Here is a 25,459-nt window from a genome sequence, read left to right on the forward strand (position 1 = left end):
CAGTGAGATAATCTTTTGCACAAGAAATACCTGGCATATGTCATAAGCTTTAACATATATGATACTTACTGTACTATGCTTACCATTTGTGATTTAATCCTCATAATTACCAAAATGTAGATGCAATTACTTCCCCTATTTTACAAATGAGGAAACCAAAGCAAAGGGAAGTTTAGTAACTTGAACAAGGTTATGTAGATAATAAATAATGGAGGTAGGGCTTGAACCTAGGCAGTCAGGCTTCAAAATCTACTTTCCTTCTCTGTATTATGTTACTATACCACAGTGCATTGTCAAGTATATTTTCTTTCTTCTACTTTATCATGATACTGCAAGAGAGTTCCAAGGCAGTCACATGAATTGCTCAGTGAAATGGAACTGACAAGAACTGGATTTTGTGTAGATCAATTTGAATGTAAATCCTGACTTATCATTGATTAGATCTGTGTTATCACCTCAGTCTTTAGTATTTTTATTGTAAAGTGGTAAACTAGTACCAACCATAGGCTGTGTTGCATATTATAAGAATTCACCCAGGAGCACCTGAATGGCTCAGTCAGTTTAACATTCGACTCTTGATTTCAGTTCAGGTCATGATTCCAGGATCATGGGACAAGCCCTGCAGCCGGTTATGCACTGAGCATGCAACCTGCTTAAAATTCTCTCTCTCTCTCTCTCTCTCTCTCTCTCTCTCTCTCTCTCTCTACCTCTACCTGTACCTCTACCTCTACCTCTACCACTACCCTTCCTCAAATGCTCTCTCTCTCTCTTAAAAAGAAACTATTCACCCATAACAGAACCATATAGGGTTATCAGGAAGATTATAGAAAATAATACATGTAAATCATCTAGGCAAGGAACAAGCACATCTCTGTTGTTTGAGCAACATTCATCCATACTCCTTGGTCAATTCTTGAAATCATTATTGCCATTGAGTATCTGTCTATCTAGGATACTATTTTTAAAACAAATAGTTATTTAGAAAATAATTTATATCCCAGAATTTTATAATGTTTCTTAATTTCATCAAATGTCTTAAATTGTGACTTGCTTTTGGTTTAGCCTTCACTACGTGTCCTTAGCATTTTTAGATCTCAAATTCCAGGTCCTGCATTCAATTCTAAAATTCTGGGATCCTCACAAACAACTTTTGATTCATTTAAACCCCTGGTAGAAAGAATCCAGTGTCCTCATGACCCTGATATAAAGCACATTAAAAGATCTATTCTAGGCCATTAAGATGAATACATCCTATTGAGTAATACTAATGACAGAATCACTGGAGAATACTCATATTTTTAAGAAGTGAAAAATGTGTTTATATATGCAGCAGCATCATGTGGTTTACAGACACAAAAAGCTGGAAAGCAGTTAGTATCAGAATCATTTTACAGATGAAAGAAGCTAAGGCTATGAAACCAGACCACAAAGCTATTTAGTGGCAAAGCCAAAATTCAAACTCAGTCTGACTCCAGATTCTTTGGAAAATCTTTTAACTCCATACCAGGTTGACTTCCAGAAACTTTTAAAATTGTCAGGATGCCTTTCTTTATATATTGACAAGATTCAACTTTTTTTTTTTTTTTTGTCCTCCAGTAGGAAAACTAATGCCCAAAGAGCAAAAGTTCTTTTTTAGATGATATAACACTAACAGAATATCAAACATGTTTATTCCTGGTCTTTTTAATATTTTCTCTAAGGAGTTAGTCTCACACTCTGTATGAGAAATGTTTAAATAATTAGTCTGAATGAAACTCTGTTTCAATTAATGACATGAAGTCTTTATTTTTGACTGTACAAATGAGTATAACGGTGGTTTATCTTAAAAACAATCTTACCTTCTGGGGTGCCTGGGTGGCTCAGTTGGTTAAGTATCCAACTTCTGCTCAGGTCATGATCTCACGGCTTATGAGTTCGAGCCCTGTGTCAGTCTCTGTGCTGACAGCTCAGAGCCTGGAGCCTCTTCAGATTCTGTGTCTTTCTCTCTTTCTCTGCCCCTCCCCTTCTCACACTCTTTCTCTCTCTTCTCTCAAAAATAAATAAACATTAAAAAAAAAAAAAGAAAAATTCAGGGCGCCTGGGTGGCGCAGTCGGTTAAGTGTCCGACTTCAGCCAGGTCATGATCTCACGGTCTGTGAGTTCGAGCCCCGCGTCAGGCTCTGGGCTGATGGCTCAGAGCCTGGAGCCTGTTTCCGATTCTGTGTCTCCCTCTCTCTCTGTCCCTCCCCCGTTCATGCTCTGTCTCTCTCTGTCCCAAAAAATAAAATAAACGTTGAAAAAAAAAATTAAAAAAAAAAAAAAAGAAAAATTAAAAAAAATCTTACCTTCATTAGGAAAAGCAGCTTGACTATAAAAAGATAGCATTAAAGAGTCTCCTGCAGACTTTGACTTCAATGACTGGCTTTTTTCACTTAGCATAATTTCTTCAAGGTTCATCCATGTTGTAACATACAACTGGATTTCCTTCTTTTTTAAGGCTAAATGAAATCCCATGGTGTATATATACTATATTTTATTTATTCATTAATCCACTGGTGGACATTTAGATTTTTTTTTTATCTCTTGCATATAATAATGCTGCCATGAACATGGGAGTGCCAACATCACTCAGATCCTGATCTCAATTTTTTTGTATAGTCATGATTCTACATATATGAAGTAAATGAAGTCGTCAAATAGTTAGAAGCAGAAAGTAGAATGGTGGTTACCAGGAGGAGTTTGGGGTGGGCTGGGGACTGACTGCTCAATTGGTATGGCTTTTCATCATGCAACACGGGAATGTTCTAGAGACCTGCTGTACAAGAATGTACATAGAGTTAACACTATTGTACATTTAGAAACTAGTTCAAAAGTTAAAAATCAAAGAATCATCTAAACATAAGTTTATTTAAGTGTTGTCAAAGCCCTGTATAAGGTGAAAGTTTTTTCAGTAACCTGATGATGTAGGGGAGACAGAGGAGGTTTTTTATATATCAAGTCGCTGATGTATTTCCAAAGGTTAAATCATATCTTTAATACTAGACATGAATGAGCATTTATATACCCTTCCACCTCTGTTCATTTTTACACCCATCTTTACCCTTGCTGTCTCTCACTGTAGAGGTCACAGGCAATGGGCTGTTAGTCCTTCATCCAGTGGGAGCTGTCAGTCCTATCATTCTGAGGTAAGTTTAGGAATACATTTCATAGTTAAATAATCACTGTTATGCCCTTTTCTGCAACATGTATTTCTAGACATATGTTGAATAAGTTTTCAGTCATTGCCAGAAATCCTAAGGAAGCAAAACCCATTTGTCATGTTATCTTAAGGGTGGTTGAACGAGTTTTAATGTTATCTTCTGGAACAACAGTTGAATTTGGGATGTTATATAACAGTTTCAGCATAATATTTATTGGGTAAAAAAGTCATATGTAGGCTGAATATGATAAAAATAAATGAAACCAGGTTGTATCTTCATATGAATTCAGTCTTTGGTTTGGATCTGGCAGAATCTGTTTTATTTTTATTTTTATTTGAGTAATCATCTTTCACCTGTGTTTATGGTTTGTATTACTAGATATATGCCAGATTTACTCTATAACTATTTATTGTAAGCACTGAGTATCTAAATACTATAAATATTTAAAAGTGTACACATAGATGTTATAAATGTAAGTCAAAACTATTCTACATATATCAACCAGAGATTCAGAAGATCTCTAATACTAGCTATCTTTGTTAGTAAATTCATGCCTCTAGGTTTGATTTCCTGTTTGTAAATGCAAGGAGCCTTGAGTAGACTGTTTTTAAGGCTTTTACTTGACCTAAGCTTTTTTTTATTTTTATTTTTTACTGATAAGAAATTACATTTTATTGAATCCCTTGCAGTGGACTGGATATTCCATGCACACTGTAATAACACAGCAGCCTTTTAAGGAAGGTAGCATTACAGTGTCCCATATGAGAATGCTGATGGGTTTCTCCAAAAATCACCAGCTGCTACATAACAATGAGAAAATACTGTCGGGCCAGTCTGTCTTCAAAACCCAATTCTTCTACTAAGTTAGATTTCTACTCACAACATGCACCAACAGTTGGGAAATCCCTGATTTTGTTCCTCTCCAATCTAGTCGTGGAATAGAAAGTGTTTCACAAGTATTAAGAGAATATAACACATCTATTTTAATCTTGAGCTCGTATGTAAAAATTAGAGATCACAAGTGAGAAGTTCTTCGGCAAGATCCTTGTGGAAATCACCCTAACATTCTTAGAGGCAGTGCATACTTCTAGTTAAATCCTGACCTTCAGCATAAGGGATATTTTTAGTTTCTCTAATTTTTAAAATCCCTTTCCAGCCAGAAAGCCAGCCTAGAAATGCCCCAACTAATGATCTGAGTTAAAGGAACTCAGCAGAGACCAAATATTAGATTCTTTGTTACCTTTTCCTCCCTCACTGTTTTTCACTGCAGTGAAAAATGATTCATGTAAAAGAAACTAAAATAGTAAAAACAGAAAGAAGCCATGAGAAAGACTGCTTAATAATTTCCAGTCATGGCTGATCAGGGAAATTGAAAACAGACCAAGAATGCTTACTTTTCAGCCATGCCCTAGAATTCATTTTGGTTTCAGTACAAGAGAATCGTTTCTGTGAAGGAGAGCTACAAGGAGACTTTGAGATCACATTTCTTTCCCTTGATCAGGAGTGGAAGCATTGTGAAGGGATCAGGCAGTCCCTGAAAAAGCACCTGAAAGAAACTGATTATAAGAAACATAAAATACACTGGCTCCCTTCCTTATACACATCTCTGCTGCCTCCACCCTCAGTTCCAGGGTCAGTGCAAAAAGACATTTGAGTTCTATGGAAGATGTATTCTGTAACAAAAGAACAAGATTGAGCCTTGATAATTCAGAAAAATGAAACTTGGAGAAGGTTAAACTTGCTATTTCTGGGAGCAGGCATTCCTTCCAGAATGTACACGGAAGTCCTGGGTCGTCTCCCTCTTTGTACTCCTAATAGAGAAAGCACTTTGCTTTCACTGAGTTAGACTTTCATTACTTTTTTCCCCCATTCTTTGCCCTGATCTCAGGATGAGAGGGGGGAAAAAAGAGGGGAGGAAAACACAAAGTGCTTCTTATTTAGCATTGTGGGGATTCCTTTTATGTATTTGAATCATTATTGTGTTGAAAAAATGCCAGCCCCATCACTTAGAGTAAGAAAATGCCATGTATGGCTTTCCCACTTAAACCACAACCATCTCCTCCCCAACCCAAGCCATCGTGGAGACTGTACCTGTATATTGATTTGTTAAGTTCAGTTCTTGCAACAGCTACATCAGACATCACTGATACTTCTTGGAAAACATTTCTGCCCAAAGAGCAAATTCTTAGACTCATTGAGTTATTCTTGGTTTAGAAAAAATAAATTCTTTATGATAACCTATAAATGTGTGTTGCAAAAAACGAACAAAAACAAAACCAAAAAACAAATAGAAAACCACCCTTGGAGTAAAAGATTAATGTGGGCAAGAGGAATAGAGTGAATTAGGAACATTTAACAAAATTACTTGCTGTGAATTAGTACAGTTCCAAACTCTTGTCAGCATTCTATCAACCTTATGTCCTTACTACTCAGAAATACATATCACTGGTGATGAGTTGGAGAATTCTGGAAGGCCAAGGTATATGGCTAATCATCCCTCTTTGGCACAGTAGGGACTTTGGGTTAAGAGACATGGCTTATAAAGAACTTGTTTACAGGGCTCCTGGGTGGCTCAGTCAGGTAAGCGTCCAACTTCAGCTTAGGTCATGATCCATGGTTCATGATTTCAAGCCCCACTTTGGGCTCTGTGCTGACATGTCAGAGCCTGGAGCCTGCTTCACATTCTGTGTCTCCCTCTCTCTCTCTGCCCCTCCTCCGTTCACACACTGTCTGTCTGTCTGTCTGTCTGTCTCTCTCTCTCTCTCTCTTAAAAATAAATATTTTAAAAAAGAACACATTTAGAAAGGATCTTGGGGGGAAAAGATTTTAACTATACTGTGTAAGAAGTATAAACCTTAGATGGTACTGATGGAAAAAAAATGGGAAAATCAAAGTCTTAGAGGTCTGGCTAAACATACTATGGTACATCCATGCAATGGAATACTACTCAGCAATAACAAGGAACACACTACAGATAAATGCAATACACTGCATACATTTCAAGGGCATAATGCTGAGTGAAAATGACGATATTAAAAGGTTACATGGTATATGGTTCCATGTATAAAATATTCTCAACAAAATTACGGAGATAGAGAACAGGTCAGTGGTTACCAGGGTTTAGGGAAGAGGAAGAGAGTGTGGTCATAAATGAGGAACACAAGGAAGACTGTTTGTGGTGGCAGACAGTTCTCTGTCTCTATTATTTATACAAATCTTTTCAGGTGATAAAATCTCTTAGAACTATATACAGATAAATATAGTAAGGAAACAGAAAAAAATATAAGGGCATGCAAAAGTGAATGAAATCCTAGTAGGTCTAGTTAACTGCATTGTTCTCTTACCAATCTCCTTGTTTTTATAATGTATAATATGTAAGATATTAAGTAAGATGTCATCGTTAGAGGAAGCTGAGTGGTGGGTTCAAGGAACATTGCTGTACTATTGATTTTTGCAATTTCTTATGAGTCTGTAATTATTCCTCCCAAAATGTTAAAAAAAATATTCATAGGAGGCATTTCTCAAATCCTGTATTGATTGATTGATTCATTCATTCATTCATTTTAAAAAGTAATTTTTTGCTGACCATTTATTTTTGTGTGAACATTTTGAATACACAGACATAAAGCATGATAAAAACACAATTTAATCATATATTAATAGTGCCAGTGAACACATAGATGCAAAATTAAACGACACTAAAATATAAAGTTGTAATACATAATGTACAGTGTACAAGTTTTTTTTTGAGAGCACAGAGAAAGTTATGAACATTCTCTACTTGAGGGATTAGGGAAGGTTTAATAGAAATGTGATGTTTTTGTTTGACATTTAAGACAATTGTTTGTCAGGCAGATGGGGGATGTTGCATTCCTTTCAACAGGATCCTTTCATTTGATCTCAATGAAGAGATACCTCATAGTTTACTTAGAAAAGTGATCATGTAGCCTTTTAGAGACTCAGCCATTTGCTGTCAAGCTGAATTCCCAGGAGGAATTTTCCCTGACTCCAATTGGAACTATAGAAATGAAAGATGTTTGACTGCAACGTGTTCTCTTCTTCCATAATAACCTTTTAACATAATTCTCCTAGTTTACCATCTGTATTTGTTAGATGTATCTGTCACAGGTAAAGAGAACAAATCTCTTTCTATCTATCTATCTATCTATCTATCTATCTATCTATCTATCTAAGAGACCGATTAGAAGGTATTGGAGCATGTGATAATGGGGCCTAAAATTCCATGATCTGCAAGATGGTGATCCATGAAAGTCTGAGAGCTGGAGCCCCAGGGGTGTAGATTCTAGCCTGAGTCTGAAAACTTGAGAGCCAGTAGCATTGACATTGTAAGTCCCAGTTGGAGGGCAGGAGCTCAAACACTCAGATAGAGGACAAGTTCAACCTTCCTCCACCTTTTTTTAAATCTATTCAGGCCTTCAATGTATTGGATGGTGCCTACCCACCCTGGGGGAGGTGATCTGTTGTACTCAATCTACCAACTCAAATCTCTTCTGGAAACACGTTACAAACACACCCCTATGGGAAAATGTTTAGATATCTAGGCCTTCTGTGGCCCAGTCAAGTTGACACATAAAATTACCCATCATACTTTCTACCTAAAAATGGCATTATATGCCTCCTTTACCTCAAAAAGAGTGGGAGTTAATGAATGTTGAATAGTATATGGTCCATGTGGCCCTTTATCACCTTACTACTCCATCATAGGTTCTCAAGAAGATCACAGACACCAAAAACATACAAGTGAGGATAATAAAAAATGTTTCCTTTGATCTTCTCCATGCACACCTGAAAAAGTTGAACAGAACAGTGTCACACTAAAAGAGTAGATGAGAGGACAGTCATCACTTTCTCCCTTTCTTTCTTTCCCCTTCTGTGATAAAGGAAACTGGAATCTCTTCTAGACAGTCTTCTACAAAATGGAACCAATAAAAAAATAAATAAAAAGATATTGGAAGCGCTGGGGTGTGATTCTTAAAAGACTTAGTGCTTCTTACAGATCTGTTGTTGGTCAGCTCTAACCCCCCTGTCCCGCACACATATGTACAACAGACGGAATACAGGCTGCATGTACACTTTGTGCCAGGCTCTGTTTTTGGTTTCATCTCAAATCCTACCTGCCCCATTGTACAAAATGACACAAGACCCATTTAAAACAAACCCTGTCAGTTTCCAACTGTGTCAACATTTTGGATGAAGGAATGCATTTCCCCCTTTCAGTGTTGTTCATCTAGCCTTTTTTTCACACAGATGAGTAATCTTTCTTAAAAGCAATCTGAATATAACATCTCCCTTAAAACCATTCAATAATATTCAAAGTACTTGATAAAATATAAGCTACTAAGCTAAGTTTAGAAAGCTATGTAGTATTTGGTACTGCTTACTCCTAGATTTTATCACTTTTCTTTCATGTCTCTCAGTTTATCTCCTTCTTCCTATCATTCAGAATAAACATAGACATGCCACAATCATGAATGTATAATTTCTCTCAAACTTTTTCATATACCATGTCCCCTTCATAGATGCAGATTCATCAGTCTGAAAAATCCTCCCCCAAAACTCCACTGCCTACCCCTGTACCCACCTTCCCTCTCTGCACAGTTTATTTTGATACTTCAGGTATTGCCTCTAAACAGGGATCAGAAGCCGTTCTTGGTGCTCTCTATTTCCTTGTGCATCTGTGAGTTTTCTGCGCAAGTAGAGAAGTGGTTTTTGCATATTTTCTCCTTAGCACCTAGAACAGTCACTGGTTTAGGCTCCCCCCAAATTGTATTTCTAATAGAAAATGGTCAGTTGACACAGGAAGACATATCCGTTCTGATATCACACTCAAACATAAAGTGTCATATGTATTGAATGATTCTCAGTGACGACACTGGGGAAGTGACTCTCATTCTGCATACAGAGAGAGGGGTGGGGGAAGGGGAGAGAGAGGGAGGGAAGGAGGGAGAATAACAAGAGATTTTAACGATTGAAGGTTTGGGACTCACTAACAACTTCCTGAAGTCCCATGTCCACAAGTAGAAGTGTTTTTATACTTAGAAGCTGGGAATACACCCATTGATTCATTTATTCATTCATTGATTCATTGATTCATTCATTCAATATTTATCCATACCTGCTTTGTGATCATTATTAAGTGTGTCCCAGGACCAAAATTCAAAATTATGCTCCATGATTTGAAGATGGTTAAAGCTAAGTGAAAAAAAATGGTATACTAAAACAAAAAGATATGAAGAAGGCAATGATAGGAGATGAATTATCTGTCTCCCACGCTCAAGAAACTAATTACCCAATGCTGGTGTTCAGCATGTGACTTTTATCTATGTACAATAAATACAAAGTTGATATCAACGTTGTACAAGATGTATTCTGTGCAGTTTTAGTAGGTATATGTTTTTGACAATATATATATTTTTTTAATTTTTGTGTTCCTTTAACTATGGATTCTGTTTCCTGTAGTCATTCACGACCCCAACCTAGGTAGTTTTGTGAGGGAAAGGCTGAGAGAATGATGGTGTCAGAAAATACAAGTCTAGTTCTCGCAGTGCTGATAACTGACTCTGTGACCTTGGGCATATTATTTCTCTTTCTTGGTCTTGGCTATTTTATCTATATAAACGTAGACAGGATCAGTGTGATTAAAGATGTAGTTGTAAATAAGTGTAATCTTTATGGCCTAAAGAAAGTGTTCAACAAAGTTGAAAGACTTTGTTTTCCCATTTGACATAAAATGTAAAACAGCTATGGACTTTTGTGGACTTTTTTTGACATTTGTGTTTGTCTTTTTTGTTTTCTAAATCTTGGGACAAAATGCTCTTTCTTCTCTCTTTTCTGATGTGAATGTTGTGGCGTCAGTGCCTTCAGAATCCTTTGTCAGTTGTCTATGGAACTGCATGCACCTCCCAGTATTTCTTTAGTTCTGCTCCATGGCAATTTGTTGGCCAGATGTTTCTCTCTGATGTCCCTGTAATGGGAAATATAACACAATAATCAAAATACAAATGTGTCCCCAGTACAAAGAACTTTTGCATGTTATTTTATTTTACACATAAACTTTTAAAAGTTTGGGAGACACTAGAACATAGTGGAAAAAATGCAGAGTGGGATCTGAGAAGACAAGCAAGCTTTGTATAATGTGGGCACATGTAATTCAACATTCTTAGGCTTTTTTTCCAAAGAGAACTTGGGCATGGTCAGAGAGAGAGAGAGAGAGAGAGAGAAAGAGGAGAAAGAGAAGAGAGAAAGGGAAAGAAAGAGAAAAAGAGCTATTTCTAGATTTGTTTTTCACAGACTATGTGAATTTGGATTTTGGTTTATTTGGGGGGGGGGGCTCAGTTTTCACAACTATACAATAAATATATTGGAATATAAGAAAGGGTACAAAGCCTGTTTTTGTAAGCTTGAGAATTTGTGTAAAATAAATATTTATTTGGAAACAATACATGTGCACCTGTACAAGCTTATATGTATTGCTATGTATAGAATGAAAAAGATAAGTTTATGATTAAAGCAGGGCTGTGACTCCAAAGACAAAAACACTGAGTATCTTTCTGCAAATGTTGAGCCCACCCAGAAACACCTGTGTGAATACATGTACACACATATTCTCTGGGCACACGCACATGTGTGTGCGCATGCACGCACACACACACACCATCAGGCTGTACAGTCAAAACTTTTTAATTGATGTCTGAATTAATTCTGATAAAAATACTTGCAAAGGTATGAAAACAATAACTTAAAATTATACTCTAAATAAATGTCACTAAGTTACTGGACATTGACAAACTGCTTTAAAAATACTTTGACTCATGTTTTAACTACAGAGTTTATCCTTGCATCTTGGCCACCAGTCAGTATTATAAACTTTTACTTATTAATTTATTCCCATCTTATAGACATATGTTCATATGTCACTGTTACTTTAATATTCATTGACTTTACTAGAAAGGTAAATAAAATTTCCATATGTCTCTTGAACTGTTGTACTTAATGCTTCTGTGAATTGTATAAAATAGATAGATATAGACTTAGGTATTGCAAATACTTCCCCCCTCAAAACATACTGTTTAACTATTTCCTTTTTGTTGTTGTTGTATGTAACTCAATAGGATTTCTAATTTCTCTGTGGTCCAATAGGACTTAACGTCCGGTTTTCCAGGTACAATGGTTATATATGAAATTCTTAAAACATCAACAATACTGTATATGACCTGATTCAATATCATCTGTTAATTCTCCTCCCTTTCTTGTAGCCACAGGCCTACCTTGCTTTTCATTAAATACCTCATGCATGTTCTTACACTAGAACATTTGTATCAGATTGGACTCTGCTTAGAGTTCTCTTGTTTAAGGAATCTGAATAACCAGTTCACCTTCCTCAAATCTTTTCTCAAATGCCACATTTTCAATGAGTCCACTTTATTGAATTAATTAGTATTATAATCTGACCTACTCTCTACTTACCCTCTCTGGCCAAAACCTTCATAATCTCTGCTTTCACTGCTTTAATTTTTTTAACTGTTACTTTTTTTCATTTGTTTCTTCTACAGCCTTTGTTATTTCTTGAAAAAATAGATCGTAATTATTTATTTTGCTTGCTATTTATTGTGTGCTAGCGATTAAACATGTAGCTCCATGTTTTGTTTACTTATACACCTCAAACACCTACCATAAAGATCCAGTAAATATATATTTAATGAATAAAGGATACATTCACTTTCTAGTTTTTCATGAGATAGTTTTGATATCCTTTTTTAAAATTGTTTTTGGGTGTTTTTTGTTGTTGTTGTTGTTGTTCTGTTTTTTGAGAGAGAGTAGGGGAGAGGCAGAGAGAGAGAGGGAAAGAGAATCCCAAACAGTCTCCCCACTGTCAATGTAGACCCTGATTCAGGGCTCAGTCTCATGAACCATGAGATCATGACCTGAGCTGAAATCAAGAGTCCGACGCTTAACCAAATGAGCTACCCAGGTGCCCCTGATAGCCTTTTTTTATTATCATTACTATGTTTATATTTAGGTGAGTTCTCTGTTCTAAGTGGGATTTCTTTTTCTGCACAGTATTAGAGAGTGGTTCATTTGTATTTACTCCCAGATACATAGTGGCTGTCCCCAGCTCCATTTAATAAATAACACAGCTCTCTTTCCACTGAATTAAAATAATGTCTCTATTATGCATTATAATACGATACATATTTATGTTCAAATCTAGGTCCTCTTCTCTTATCCAGTGACCTTTTGTTCCCTATACTAAGGTTACACCAATGTGATTACAGTAACTTGGGACTGCAGTCCTTCTATTTAGAACTACATTCCCCTGGAATTTCCAATTTATCCTTACTTTGCTTATTTTTTTCACTTTTGACATACTTTTCAGGTTATAGCATACCATACAATTTTATTTATTGATTATCTTTATTGATTATATTTAATTTATCCTCTTTAGACTATGTTTTCAGTAAGATCAAGAGTTTTGTTTCTTTTGTTATTTTATCCCCATGTACCAATAAGAAGGTCAAGTGCCTGGTTAGCACCCTATAATTACTTTCAAAAATAAAAGACAATTTTGATTTCCACATGTACATTGTTAAGAGAAAAAAAGTTATTGTTAAATATATCTTTTCTTCATCAGCGTTAAAAAATACTGCATTAATTCTAATCTATTATTTTAAGTGTCTCTATATAATAAACAGTCAACTCACCATCAAAACAAAAATAATTTTAATCTCCTTTCCAAATGTTGATATCTTTTGTAAAAATTTCTCTTCTTATTTTATTTGTTGGGCTGCCAGTATATCATTGAGTAATAACAGCTATTGTGAACGTCCCTGCACAAACAGACGCCGGGCCAGTGCCTATCACCTGGTTAACACTCCATAAATCTCTGTTGAATGAAATTTGCTGAATAAAACTACTTATTATGTCATGCTAAATTAAAATTAAGACATAACAAAATGTTGTGTGGAAAAAGCCAGTCAAGAAAGAATACATCCTGCATAATTCAATTTTTATGAAGCTCGAGAACAGCCAAAATTAATATATGGTGATAGACATCAGAATAGTGGTTACCTTTGGAGACGGTGTTAGATGAGCAGGAAGGAGCTTTCTGGGATGCTACAGGTATCTTTGATTTAATTAGAAGACATGCAGGTACATGCATATGTCGGCTTTGTTCACTCTGTGAATGTTGAAAATTAATTTAAAATAAACCATAAAATGGTATATATAATGATTTATAAATTGCAAATATGTGTGTAGGATGGTATTTAATTAATTCAGAAAATACACAAACATATTAAAGGTTTTTGTCCTGGGAGATTGGGACTGTGAGAAATTTTATCTTTATGTCTGACACATTTTACAAATTTCTGTTATGATTATGTATATTTTAATAAAGCCAAGGACTTTGTTTTGTTTATCATTGTACCTCAGTACGTATAGAGTCTGATACAGAATTTGTACTCAAAAATGAGTATAGTCAGGGCACCTGGGTGGCTCAGTCACTTCAGGATCTGACTTTGGCTCAGGTCATAATCTCATGGTTCATGAATTTGAGCCCTGCATCAGGCCATCTACTGTCAGTGTGGAGCCTGCTTTGAATTCTCTCTACCCGTCTCTCTCTGCCCCCCCCCCACCCTCAAAATTAAATAAGTAAATTAATAAACAAACAGGATAGTCAATATGACCAGCAATGGAGCTATTATTCTGAGTCAAAATTTTTGAGTAGAGATAGATAGTCCAGTTACTCCATAAACCTGTCTTAAAATAAGTATTTTCTTTAGTACCCCCAGTGCCTTGAAAAGCTTGTGACACAAGATGCTCATTAAATATTTGTGGAATGAGTAAATAAATTTGAAGTGCACTGAAATTCTCACAGTGGGCTTATGTGTCACTTGGAAGCTGATCTTGAGTATCCTCTCCCTGTGATGGAATTGTCTTTGCATCTGCCTAGGTAAGGTGTAATGAGTAATGGGCATTCTGTGAAAGAAAAGTCCTCTTACCTTCAACGGCGAGTCATGTAGTATAGCAGAAAATTGGATGAAACTTAATGTTTGGAAGACTCACGTGGAATCCTGATTTTGTCACATTCCCTTTTTGTGAAGTTTGCCTGCCTCCCCAAATATTCAGAGCCTGATTTTCTTCATCTGCAAAGCAGAAATGTTCCTGAAATTGAATGAGATAATAGTTTCAGCCTCTCCTAAGCATTCGCTACATGCCACCCTCTATGCTAAGAGCATTGCATATGTTACCACATTTCTTGTATGTGAAGTATGTGTATTCTTTAGCATAGAGCTCAATATCTATACATTTCTTCTCTATGGGGATTGAATTCTTTAAGACGATTCCAATTAGCTTTCTTTATATTTTATATTACTTAATTTCTTTAGGCTTGTAAATGACTCTAGGTTGTACTCCCCCACCCCCACCTTTCTCTAAAGACATTGCATTCTTCAAAAGAATGAACCACTCCCTTCTTGAATTTATTGAATAATCAAATCTTAGTGTGCTCCTTGATGGCATATATTCTTTTTTGCAATAAATGCAGTGTTATCTCTGATCAAGGGTCATTGGATATCTTTAGGATACTTTGAAGAAAGTAGAATTATTTTCTCCTAATACACCAAATTCCATTTTTTGACAGCTATGCCTTCTACTATTAGACCTTTTGTTCTGTTCTCTGACAAACTTGAGTGACTATCAAAATCTTCATGATAATATCATACAGATAACAAGTAAGGTGACAATGGTTCTCTTCTATAAATTTAAATTTAGATTGAAGATTTCTTGACTCAGAGCAGGGAGTGGGGTTTGGAACAGATTCACATGGGGAATGAGAATATTGATGAAAAGAGAGTAGAAAGCTTTCTGGGCCTCCCGGAACTTAGGCCAACATAGGAGCTACCCTAGTTAAGAGTGGGGAGAAACAGTTTTATAGGAAGATATCATGAGGGAGAGGGAGAAACTTATGGAGGCTCCTGCCTGAGATGTGGGTTTGGAAAAGTTTCCTGGTTGAGCAAGTGTTTGGTTGCAGGATCATAACTTGAATCACATTAATGGTGTCAAAACAAGTAGGAGCTGATATTCCGTTAGTTTTGCCTAAAATGCATCCACACTGAGAATGTATATTTGTGAAGTGTTGGCTGTGTGCCACTCTCTATGCCAGGTATTTCCAGGAGCTAGTCCATTTATTATTCAGAGCAGCCCCTGAGTTGGGGGTTGCTAACCCAGATGAAGAAATTGAGGCTAAGGGAGGTGAAGTGTAAGAAATGAGAGAAAGAATGTATAAAAGCTTCCCTCATCTGGAACACAAATGAGAATGAGGCATGAGTTTTTAAAAAGTACTGAGATTTCTCTCTCCACCTCCTCCCAGCTTTTTTTAATGTCCCCGAAAGGCTGGGATTAGGAATCCTCCCACAGCCCATCTCTCCTGAGAACTTTCATAGCACGACTTCTGATTAAACTAACAGATTAGACCCAATGGCATAAGGCACAGCTTCTCTCCTTTGAGAAAGAACAAATAAGAATGAAGTGTTAGATTGCAAAGCTAATTATATATTCTGTTCAAGTGTCAACCATCTGTTGCAATTGTTTAAAAAGCAGACATAAGTCAACTGGTGGGGTGAGATGTTTACCATTGTGAACACACAGCAAGTTTATGACACCATAGAGATCTGTTGTTCTAGCACGTGCCCGGAGGCTGCATTGGGATTCTCCTGATGTCTTGGAAAGCCCACCTTCCTGTGAGAGGGGAGGTGGTATCTCCAGGTAACTGATGATTAAAGACTAGTCAGACTGGGGCGCCTGGGTGGCGCAGTCGGTTAAGCGTCCGACTTCAGCCAGGTCACGATCTCGCGGTCCGTGAGTTCGAGCCCCGCGTCAGGCTCTGGGCTGATGGCTCGGAGCCTGGAGCCTGTTTCCAATTCTGTGTCTCCCTCTCTCTCTGCCCCTCCCCCGTTCATGCTCTGTCTCTCTCTGTCCCAAAAATAAATAAAAAACGTTGAAAATTTAAAAAAAAAAGACTAGTCAGACTTACTCTGGAAATGGAAAAGATTTTGAAAGGATCAGTGGTCTCAGATTACAGATGGGAAACTGAGATACAGTGAAGGCGAGCCACTGCCTATATTACTTATACTTTCAGCACTGACAGTTTTCTGCAGAAATTTGTTTGCACATAGGGCCCTCTCTGGAGATCTATTAAGCCCCTGAAGGAGGGAAGGACATTATCATCCCCATTTTAAGTGCATAGACTAGTACACAACACATAACATTGTCTAGAATACACTATGTAAATACCGTTGGCTGTAAGATACATAAAACTTTTTACTAACAGGGCCAAAAAGCACAGAGAATGTGACACATTTCCCTTACTCCAGAGCCATGCCTTTCCTCCCTTGCATTGAATAAGATGGATATTCTGCCATATGATGCCATCTGATAATTCTCTAATAAGAACACCTGGAATCAGATTGCCTGGGTGGTTCAGTCAGTTAAGCATCCAACTCTTGATTTTGGCTCAGGTCATAATTTCATGGTTCATGAGATTGAGCCCTGTGTTGGGCTCTGCGCTGACAGTGTGGAGCCTGCTTGGGATACCCTCACTCTCTGCCTCCCTCTGCCTGTCTCTCTCTCTCTCTCTCTCTCTCTCTCCCCCTCACCCTCTTACCCCTCTCTCAAAATAAATATATGAAAATTAATAAAAAAAGAACAACTGGAATTAGACTATATGTTAATTTTATTTTACATTATTGGGAGAGAATTGAAACCCAACTATAAAAAAATCTGCTCGAACAAGAAAAACCATTACTTTTAACTGAGCTCATTCTATTTCTGAATGAATGGAGAAGTCCTTTTGATAGAAGTGATTTTTTACCTTTCATGTTATTGAATAAATCTAGTCTCTGAGACAGTCAAAGGGAGAATGTTACAGGCATCATGGCAGGGCTGCCCCCAGCCCAGTTTCATTGACATCTACAATTGTGATATGGAGGTGGGAGTCATTGTCTGACATTGCTGATTTGGGGGGGTGTCCATCAAGGATGAGGACTTCACAATAACTTTATCACATTGAATGGAGTTTGCTGTTTTTCACTGATTTGAAATTTGCCTTTTTATGATTCTATAGTTGTTGTTTTTCCCTAGCTTTGTCACCATCCACCACACATCCCTAGATTATTTCCTTCTATCTCTAGTGGTCTTCCACTGTTGATAAGAAGTTTGATCTTCTCTTTTATATTCAAAACAATTTGCAAACTCTCTTCACTTGTTCCTCATAAGCTTTATTATCTGGGCAATGGGACTGTTTCCTCTGGAAACATTCCAGTCGTCATTGATCCTATTAAAATGAAATGCTCAGATTCAACTAGTGGAGTTTGTGAGGAATATTTGGTGATGCTAATGGCTCTCCTCCATTTAAGTTCCTAACTTTTTGAATGCATACTCAGGGAGTCAGGTAAGGATAAGTAATGATTTCAGGTTAACTACTGTGCCAAACAACTGTATACAGTTCCATTTCAGGATTTCAGTTGGGGACCAACTTTTGCAACTATCTCCATGCCTTTTAAAAGGTAAGCATGAAATAGAGAGTAAATGAAGGCCAGTAAAGGTTATACTCTCATGGGCCTCTGAAATTAGATTGGTGGTTTTTCCTACCAAGAAGAGAGCCTACTGGATTTCATAGAGGGACAGCTCTAAGGTGTTTCAACAACACTACCCCCTTTTCGGAATTTGGTACCCTCAGCAGCACTTTAAAAACTAAAAATAGGTAAATTCTCACAGCCGAGAGGGAAAATAAATGAAAACAAATTATTGCAAGAAAAGCCATTGATTTTTTTCCACATTATGCTGAGTTTTAATATTGGAGCTGTTGTGTTACCTCAACCTCATGACTATTTTTATTCTGTATCCTTACCATTCTTATGATGTAAGCACCACATCCACCCCAGGATGTTCCCTCGTACACATACTCCTCGAATGACCAACTTACCCTCTTACCCAGGAGGATACTTTTAGAAGTCATCATCCCTTAAGTTTCTAGAACAATAAAACAACTGTCTTGTGTCTTATTTATTGTGAATTTATCTGTACGCTATCTTACTATCCCTCCCTCCAAAGATTCATGGTGAACCACAGCAAAAAGGCATATAATAAAATAAAAAAGGAAAAAGAAAACAAGAAAATAGGACTAGGGGATAATATTGAAAATAGAAATTCAAAATTGTGGTAACAAATGAAACTAAGTGTTCTGGTCATAAGGAGTTATATCATGGCTACTTTCTCAATTTTTATTTGGCCCCTATTTTCTTGTAAGCCAAATGAATTGTGTTATGTTATTTTGTATTCTGTCATAATGAGGAATAAGATCACTATTTTCTTTTGGGTATTTTCATCCAGGTGTTGATTATCGTTTATTTTTTGTTTTATCTGAGGCTCTCTTTATTAGAGTTAAGACGCAATGTTTCAGCTAATGTTAAGAAGAATAGTTTGTGCTCCAGGAAAAATACACAGTATGACAAATACTAGATAGGAAATGAATGAGGATAGCAAATCCATGTAACTCAGATCCCATAGCTCAAATTTTTGCATTTCCCTCAGCAGGAGCTTTTGTTGTCAGAAATGTATTACAACACAAAAGGGAAGAATCACACTGTTGTCATCACAAAGTCCAGATCCCTCTGGATCCCACTCAGTCTGGATGAGTATGACACTCTCACAGTCCTAATTAGGGTAATGTGTCCCTCACATACAGGGTTGATCCTGTTGTGGGCTGGACATTCAAGGAGCTCCAGGTAAGCCGTGTCTGCACTGAGGAATAGATTCAGAGGGGCTTTCGCCGAGTATTGAGAGACACAAGCTATATAGAGCATGATTGGCATGAAAGGAAGCAGAAAGACCAAGTTTTCAACCATGCTCTCAAGAAGTTGGCAGGAAACAAAACAAAGGAATGACACAGAAGCTACTAGGGTTCGGGGTTTAAAAATACCTATTCTTGTGGGTTTTATTGTTATTAACATGGAAGAAACAGATAAGTTATACATTCAGAGAAAGAACAAATGAATTCTATCAGAAATTTTTCCCATAATAAAAATAGGACAACTAGCACATAAGATGATAAAGAAAATGGATGTTTGGTTGGATGGACTCACTTTGGATCTGAGGCATCTCTCTTTTTTTCTGGGAAAGAAATAGTCAGTTTTCCCCAGCTCCAGACCCAGACAGCCTCCATGGTCTTGAATGACTACTGGGTCATCCAACATGGAATCAAACAAAAACTCAGTTACATGGTGAAACCCCATGGTCATAAGTATCAGCGTCTTCAGAACAGGACCCACATCATGACAGGAAACATCCATTTCTGTAATGAGCTTTTTTCATAGAAGGCAAAATACTTGGAGCCACAAAAAAATTAGCTAGATAGGGTTCAGGATAGATCTCTACTTTAAAAGAGGACTGACACCTTAGGCATGGAGACGAAAAAAGAATCTCAGTCTTATAGAATGAGCCAGATCTACCAGAAATGAGGCTCCAGTACTTAAAGATATTTATCACTTAGTTATATACTCTTGGAGAGAGACTGCCAAAGACATTTTCCCAATGGAAATGGTTTCCCAATGGTTACCCAACCCAGCAAAGGGAAGAGAGGTGACCAGAAGAAACTGGAGTTAGGAAAAGCATGCAGTATCAGGTGTCCAAATCTATCTTACAAAGAAATGTCACATTGGATCATTCTCTGTGAATTCCACATTATCCATAACTGAAACAAGAATGCAGTATTTTAAACACAAGGAAGCCTTGTCCTTTGCTATACAATATATTATACTATACTATACTATATACTTGAGCCAAATAATTTCAGATTTTATTTTTGAAATGTGAAACTGCTTACTAGTTTGAAATATTTTAGCCTGTATTCATATTAAATAATCATGCTTTTAATCAGAAGGACTATATTAAAATGGGTACATGCCTTTGACCTTTAACAGAGAATGTAGAGAAAACTTATAATTCTGTCTCTGCCATTGGCTTATTCTGTGACTGTGGGAAAATATCCTAAGCTTTCTGAGTGTCTCTTTTATTACACTTGATCTTAGCCAAAAGGATAAGAAGTGATTGAGTGTCTCTTTTATTATTTGCAAAACAGGGATACTGGTGATAGCAATTTCACAGGTACTGTTTTTGAGATTAAATGATATAAAGTACAAGGAAAGTGACTGGACATAAATCTGTGAAAATAGAATAGATTTTTGATCAAAGTGCAATGGGGTGAGTCTCATAATTCCAGAATTCTCTTGGGAAGATGATGAAGACATTGATTGGAAGGGATAAAAACGGAGAAAGAACTGACCAAAAAAATCCTAGCTTCCTCCAGGAGAGCTCAGGGGAAAAATACCTATATATAGTCAGAACCATTTCTAATGATTGATTAAAAGGGAAAAAAATCCTCCAGAGATGAAGACTTATCACTGCTAGAACTTGACTGGGTGACATTGGAATATTTAGACAATTAAGAGTGGGAATCTTCAGACCAAACCGTTGCTCTAATATCCCAGGGGGAGGTGCCAAATGTAAGGCCAAGAAGGCAAAGGATCAATATCATGGCTATTAAGCAGCTGGATTGAACTGGTTGGCCTTGTGTCTGGGAGCCTCATGGTAAAAGGTCAAGGCGATGATGAACTTCAGGAAACTGGGGGTCAAGGTAAGAAATGTAGTGCCTTAGATGTGTAGCAAAAACATAACAGATCATCCAGCTGGGGGAAGTCATTATAAGCATCGTTCTAAGGCAGAGACTCAGTTAACCAGCCAGAATACAAGAAAAAGCCAGATACCAGATATCCAGGCTGAGGAGGGACTGGTAACATAGGGGAAGATACTATCATGTAAGAGAAGAAAGTTGTCAAAACCCAAAGAAAGCAAACTTGAGAGGCCTTTAGTATAGTATATGTAACCTTCATTAGACAGGCACTGTCAACTGTTGGCAACTCAGCTGCAAGGGAACCCTCTCTTGCTACCCTGCAGAGTTCCTGATGATGGCTTTCAGTGGCCAAATTGAAGTGGTACCAGAGGGCAGAATAGCTAACTGATGAGGTCCAGGCATATCAGCTTCCACGGCACAGAGCAGGTAAAGGGTATGGTGTAGATCAGGCAGGATGAACAGAAAGTGCCTGCCATGCCCAAGGTGACAACCAAGAATAGGTGAAGGCTTATTTTAAACCCAGGAAGTATGACTCTAGAGCCCCACTAATATGCAACCTTCATATAAGAGTACACAGGAACCAGAGAACGACCTTTTACATCAAGCTAAGCAACTGAGAATGTATCCTATGAGCAATATGGACCTAAAACAGTTTTAGGTAGGGAATTAATATGATCTTATTTGTTTACTTATTATTCACTTTTTGTTTTGGTTTGAGAGAGGGCACTCTGCAAAGCAGGGTAGAGGATGAAGAAGGATGGGAATATGTGATGTATTTCAAGAAAAATGTGTTTGAAGCTCTTGTGCGAACCTAGCTGAGATAACAACTCAGGCTCCCAGAATGAAGATGCCAAACAGTTTATAATTTATGAAAATTGACGTGACTTATTTGTTAAAATCTACCAGTGCATCTTTGTAAGCGAAAGAAGAAATCTAAGGAGCTTCCCAAATTTCTGTCACAGGTGGCAGGGTAAATGAATGGTGATTTCTTCTTACTGTTATTTGTCTGTTGTTGGTTGCTTGTTTGATGTTATATTTGTTTAGATGCTGTGTGTGTTATGAACATTCTGGGCTATCTAGTAGGTTGTTAGAGATACAATTTTAGAATTTAAAAGATCCATGCAGCCAAACATATAAATTGAGAGTTATCACAAAATAGATACTAAAGATAGCCTAGGGTATATGTATAATAGGAAGAATCAAGGATCAACAAAAGGGAAAAATAAATTCAAGTCAAATGTCAGAAAAGGAAGGATAACCCTGGAGAAAACAGAGAAGGAAGAGTAATAACAATAACAGCAGTAGTGATAAAGTAAAATTAATAACAGGTAACATATAACACATATTTAACACTGGCTATTCTGTTTTTTTATTTTTATTTTTTTAAATATTTTTTAACATTTATTTATTATTGAGAGACAGAGAGAGATAGAGCATGAGCAGGGGAAGGAGGAGGCAGAGAGAGAGACACCCACACAGAATCCGGAGCAGGCTCCAGGCTCTGAGCTGTCAGCACAGAGCCCGACACGGGGCTCGAACTCACAAACCGTGAGGTCATGACCTCAGCTGAAGTCAGATGCTTAACTGACAGAGCCACCAGGCGCCCCTGGCTGTTCTGTTTTGTTTTGTTTTGTTTTTCTCAGTATTAAACCATTTCAATTTTACAAAAATTCTGTGAGGTAGACACTATTATTAAACTCAGTTAACACATGAAACAGATGTAGGCTTAAGGATTGTAAGGAGGTTTTCAAAGATTGCATGGCTGGTCACATGCCAAACTGACATCCACACCCAGGTCTCTGTTTACTGAATCCATGAAACCTGCTGTTTATTTTCAGAAATCAACAAGAAAAATACATGTCGTGGAAACCACAGTCAGTAAGATTTCCAAGCAAGAGGCCATTTCAGGAAGATTCAGCAATATCAGTGTTTCTGACAACTGCCTTCTCTCCTTTCAGACCTCAGGGTGATACCATCTCCCCCTATGTTTCCAGCTTCACAGCACCAAGTCATCTATAGTAACTCCCCTAGACCTGTGGTTCTCTCACAGCATCCTGCATTAGACTCACCTGGAGGCCTTGTTAGAGCAGAGATTGCTGGCTCCATCCCCAGCGTTTTGGATTTAGTAGTTCCAGGATGGGCCCTGAGAATTTGCATTTCTAACACATTCTCAGGTGATGCTGTCGATGCTTGTCTAGGGACCACACTTTGAGAACCCCTGGTTTAAACTATGTCTACAGCTGTATAAATAGTCCCATTATTAATTGCTCCAGAATACCTGGTGGAGAGTTCTATGGGGATACTGACTAAATCACTGTACCACTGAAACTCTCTGAAATTCAGCTTTCTAATCTGTAAAGTAAGGAAAATAGTGCAATCGTTTCAGTCTCCTAATTTGTTGGAAAGATTATATGGGAGAAAATGCACAGTGCACAGCAGGTACCCAGGACTGAGCATACACTAGCAATTGTTACCAAGTTGCAAAGTCTCATTCTTTTCTGTTTTCCCATGATACCCTGTATTCCAGCCAAATCAAAGTAATTAAAATTTCCCAGCAGCAAACTCTCTCACATTTCTATAGATACCGTGGTCAGTGTAGGTGCTTTGATCTGAAATGCTCTCTGGCAGCTCTTTTGCTTCTTATACTTGTAATTAAATGCTTCAAGACTCTAGTGCATTCTTGGAATGAACACTTTCACTTCCTCTTTCTGATGCCATCCTCCTTTTATCCAACTCTACCTTAGTTGCTTATCACACTACAGTTTACCTGCCTGTCTCCCTGACTGGATTGTTATAGATATAAATAGTGTCTCATACATCTCAGTAACCACAGGTTCTTGTTTAGTACCTGACTTTACATAAATACCCACTAAACTGGAGTCAAATGAATGAGTGGATTATTGCTAGGTTTTGTTTCTTAAGCAGTGACCATGTTTTTCAGTTTTGCCTAGAATACTTGGAAAAATAGAAACCCAAACCCCAAATGTCAGGGACCATTAGGATTGCACTGGTATTATACACCTCCACTGTCACTGTTTCTCATTATCTGAATAAGACATAGCACAAGGAAGCAGATGGTTTGGGAAGGCATAAAATAAACATGAGTAACACAAAACCTGCCATTCAATAATGCTAATCACACCACAGATTTTGGACAGTGGCATCTTCTCCACTTGCTAATAAAACTATTGTGAAACATATGTTCTAGGAAAGTGAAAACAGATAAAGGAGAGTTAGCAAAATTTCAACCCTGCCACTTGTTTTAAAGTAACTGTTGTCTTTTTGGAATGTTTTTCTACAAATTCATTGGCTATGCATGATAACTCCCATTTCAGAAGGCTCTCCTAGGATCCACAACCCTTCTATAACTTATATTAAAAACCAACTTACCAAAACCCTATCATTCCAATTGCAAACTATTTCATACTCTAATGCTGGGATGATTCTCATGGTCCAGGGTTTTTTTTTGTTTTTGTTTTGTTTTTTGTAGAGAAGTGAGAGCCTGTCAACACAAATATTTTGAAGCCATTTTATATAAACAGTGCTTTATGATTTTTCTAAAGGATCATTTTAACTTGTAGAAATTTTACAGTTTTGCATGTTTAGAACTAAAATCTTCAATCTGGTTACATCAAAAGAATAGTGAAAGTTTTTATCCTATGGAGAAAGTTCCATAATAAAATGTATTTTAAGTAAAAAACAACATGACCCATTTCTGTATCAGAGAATAAGGCACCAGGTCAAATTCACCAATCCACTGGAAAGTATCACTATATAATTTTACCCTTATTAAATTTTCCACCTTGGTCAAATTTTCACTTTTCACTTCAGTCAAAACACTGTGTTTCAAATGATATTTTAATGATGGGTAAAGCTGAAAGATAACAGTATGCCCCAAATTAATGAACATATTGGGATTTTAACTCACATGTATGGGGCTCCTAGAAAAACATACTTGATAATAATCCAAAAAGAGTAATTTTTCGGTATCATAATGAAATTCTTCCGAGTTTAGCCTACAAACACTTAGAGTTACACAACTCTCTGGGGAAGATGTCACAACTAACTCATCCATCAAACATTTATTCAATACTTTCTGTAATCCAGACATTGTGCTTGGCCCTGTGAATGCAGAAAAGAATGTCAGATTTGCCCCTTTGGATCACCAAAAATCATTGTCAAGTGAAGGAGATGGGCCCTTAGAAAAGTGACAGTGGCCCAATGATATAGGTGCTGTAGTGAAGATATGAACAACGGGGCCATAGAGAATGACACAGACAATGGAGGAATGAGCCGGGAGAGCATCAGAGTGATTATTCAATTAAATCAGGATGTAGTAGCAAGAGATTACGCAGTGAAGCTGATATCAGGGACCTACAAGCAAAGAAAATCATGATAAAGAAGTGAAAGTACATGTACTTTGAGACAATGCCAGATTTTAAACTCCATGAGGGAGCAGCTCTATCTAATTTATATGCCATTGTTGAAGTGCCAAATGAAAGCATAAATGGATAACTGTACCACAATGCCTGCCCTGGGACAGTAAAGGTGGTAGTTGAGTGTTGAAACT

The sequence above is a fragment of the Neofelis nebulosa genome, chromosome 17 (assembly GCF_028018385.1).
Source record: "Neofelis nebulosa isolate mNeoNeb1 chromosome 17, mNeoNeb1.pri, whole genome shotgun sequence".
Lineage (NCBI taxonomy): Eukaryota > Metazoa > Chordata > Mammalia > Carnivora > Felidae > Neofelis > Neofelis nebulosa.